Source organism: Echinops telfairi, unplaced genomic scaffold, assembly GCF_000313985.2.
Source record: "Echinops telfairi isolate 266 unplaced genomic scaffold, ASM31398v2 ScPeMD7_6273;HRSCAF=7185, whole genome shotgun sequence".
Classification (NCBI taxonomy): domain Eukaryota; kingdom Metazoa; phylum Chordata; class Mammalia; order Afrosoricida; family Tenrecidae; genus Echinops; species Echinops telfairi.
Genome location: NW_022110173.1, coordinates 662,602 through 666,143, shown reverse-complemented (window position 1 = coordinate 666,143; position 3,542 = coordinate 662,602).

Sequence of the window (3,542 nt, the reverse complement as noted above, 5' to 3'; positions counted from 1 at the left end):
GAGTCCACAACACAGGGAATCTAGGATAGATAAACCACTCAGGGCCAACAAGGAGAGTAGAGATACCAGGAGGATTAAGGGAGAGTTGGGGGAGAAAGAGGGAATCCATCACAAGGAACAACCTGCAACCTCCTCCCAGGGGGATGAAAAATGGAAAAGTGGGTGAGGGGCGACATAGGACGATGTAAGATATGGAAAACAATATATAACGTATGGAGGGTTTGTGAGGGAGGGCAGGCGGAGGAGGGGGAAGGAAGAAATGGGGAGCTGATATCAGGGGCTCAAGTGGGGAAAAAATGCTTTGAAAATGATGATGGTGACATGAGCAAATGTGCTTGACACACTGGATGTGATAAGAGATGTAAGAGTCCCCAATAAAAGTATTAAAAAAATGAAGCAAATCACCTCCTTGAAAACAAAGCCTCTGGCCCGGAGAACTCCTAACCCCAAAGAGACGCGTGGCTTCGGGACAAGACAAGGAGAGGAGACATGAGAACCCACACACATCAGTGTCGTTCTACCTACTAATAACCTGTTCAAGACGAAAGCCCGGGGGCTCCCCTTCTTTCATATGCCAACTAGGAACAGAAATCACTAGCAGATTTACTTAGTCCTTGGAATTTACAAATCGCTTTCACAGGGGGCCCCTCTTGTTTGATCTTCATTCACGCTCCGAGGAGGGATGCCGAAGTTCTTTTTGCCACTTCTGAGTGAGGAACAGAAGTGTCAAGGTGGTTCAGACACTTGACCCAGATCCCATGAGAAGCAAATGGAAGAGCCCAGGCCTGCACCAAACAGACCGTGAGCTCTCTGGTCCCAACACCAAGCCACCGTCCGGAAACCAGTTGTCCTCAAGTCACGTGTAACATGTGACATCTCACGTGTCCGAGTAGAATGGTGCTCCGTACCGTAGGCAATTTTTCAAAACTAGATCGCGAGGCCTCCCTTTTGAGGTACCTGGAGGTGGACTGTGGGGTGAAGAGCTGAGCCCGGGCGGGTGCACGCGCTTGATTATCATTTAGACCAGTGGTTCTCAACCTTCCTAATGCCGCGACTCTTTAATACAGTTCCTCATATTGTGGGGACCCCCAACCATAAAATTATTTTCGTTGCTACTTCATCACTGTCATTTTGCTACTGTTATGAATCGGGTGACCTCTGTGAAAGGGTCATTTGACCCCCAAAGGGTTAAGAACCGCTGATTTAAATTAAGTTGCTGAAATCAGTCACTCGGGTCACCACCCACGTAGCATCTCCACTAGGTGACAGAAACAGGTAGGAGGCTCAATGAAGGCAAGACACAGCAAAGTCCTTGAGACAGCCTAAAACACGAACCAGTGGTGGAATCCTATTGACCTTGGGTGATGCCTGACCTTCCAGAGCATCCCTACCACCCTTCCCCACTGGGCTCCTGCACCACCGCCCTGGACGCCAGCGCCCGCCTCTGCAAGCCCAGCCTGACCACACTCATACACACCTTTATCTCCCCGTCACTGCTGAGATTATTGATCTTGCCCAAGATGTTGATGATGAGTTGTTTCAGCCAGTTGTCATCACTGATGGCCATGAGTGACTGACTTAAAAACTGAGCAGGGAGGGGAGGGGGGTGATCACAGAGAATGCTGGAAGTTGCTGTGTCAACTTTTCCCAAAGATACAAGAAATTATCATGCGAGGGTTGGGTGGGGGGGGTGAGGAGGGTTCCTCTCTCCAGGGAAAGAGAGAGGAAATGTCGGGGACATTGTCTGTAAACAGGGAGACAGTGCTGGCGGCGTGGGGAAGAGCTGGGACGAGTGGGTGAGAGTTGGTCAGGGCTGGGGAAGGACAATGCCGTGACAGTTTACAATGACAGTCATGCCAGCAAACTGCCTAACGGCCCGTCTGGTTGATTTAATTCTGTGAAGCAGGAATCTCCATTCCAGATTTACCGATGATGAACTTCAGGCCTGGAAAGGCTAAATCGCTTACCCAAAGATAGACAGCTCCAGTCTGTCCCTTACTCCCCACGTCAGTGTAGAAGGTGGGTGAAGGCTTAGGATAGAGGGACCAGGAGACAAGGGTGCCACAGTGAAGGCCCCTGGGGCAGGGGGCTCCCTGGACCGTGGTTTCAGCGTCTCCACTTGTTGGGGTCCCTTCTCCCAAAGCTGACAGCGGGTCCATGTGAGGGGGAAGCCTGTTGGTGGTGGAGCACTCACCTGAAGGGGCCTGTTCTCCCACTTCTTCTGATTCAGGTTCCTCTCGGTGTGATCTGTGAAAGAGGGGCGTGTGGGAACCCGCCAACCCAGGGGGCCCCCGGCCAGGGAAGAGAAAAAACAGCCTCAGGAGGCATCGTCTCGCTGAATTCTCACAATAATCCCAGAAGGCAGCTGTTCTCCATCTACAGAGATGCTCCTAGAGATGAGCCACTTTCCAGAAGTCAGAGAGTGAGACACACACACAGACACACACACACACACACAGGAAGGCATCAAACTTCAGTCTGCCTGGCTCCAAAGCCCACGGTGTCCCCTGCAGGCTTCAACCACAAGAAGGAATAGCCATTGGCCCGGGAACTCAGGAGCCACAATCCACCGGTCATTGGCTCCACAGCCCCACAAGCAGAGAGGAATGCTATCTCAGAGGCCCGGAAAGGCTGCTCTTGGTCCCCCTCACCTCACGAAGGGCATCCGATCCTCCAGCTTGTCTGGCGTCTGCCCCACTTTCCCAGCTCCACCCTTCCCCTCCCAACCAACTTCTCACCATCCAGGACACGCAACATCTCGGGTATCTCCTTCATCCAGAGCTAGCCCAGATTTGAGTGGATCACAGGGTGCAGAGAAGTAATAGGGTGCAGCACATGCAGTAGTCTTAGGGAGCTTGTGCCAAGGTCATTTTCTTTGTAGGGTTTCACACAAAGCAACTGAGAAATAGAAATAAGTAGAGGAAAGAAGGCAGAGAAAGGATTCGAAGGAAGAAACTTAGAACAAATCTGCAGAATGAAAGTGCTAACACTTAGACCCTCCCAATTCTCTCCCACCTGCTGAACTCCCCAGGTGGCTCCAAGATGCCCTTGGGCCATCACCTCCTCCATGATGCCGGCTGCGACTCTGGGGGCCAAGTTAACCTACTCTCTGTTTCTCTATTGCTACCTGCATCACTCGTTGACGAGTGGTGACTCCTATACACTCACAGGAATGTGAATGAAGACCGTGAACACCTCAAGATACCTTGTCTGACCTTCAAGTGTTCTTAATGTCCAACAGTGCTGGGCAGACAGAGGAATTCAAAACATAAACTTGCTTTGAAAATGAGGTCCAGAACGACACGGTGACGTGCTTCTCAAGCTCAACAGAAGCTCGCATTCAGGCCACATTGTAGGCAGGTCAGATCCTCCCCAGGCCCTGCCTTCGCCATGCTCCAGACACCCCCAGGTTTTCGGTTTCCACCCCCACTCAGCCCACGTCACCTCTTTCCAGGGTCCTCCTCCTCCCTGGCCTTACCTCCTTAATCCAGGTCCAGTCTGTGCCTACACGAGAGGGGAGCTCAACTCTTTGTGGATTGATC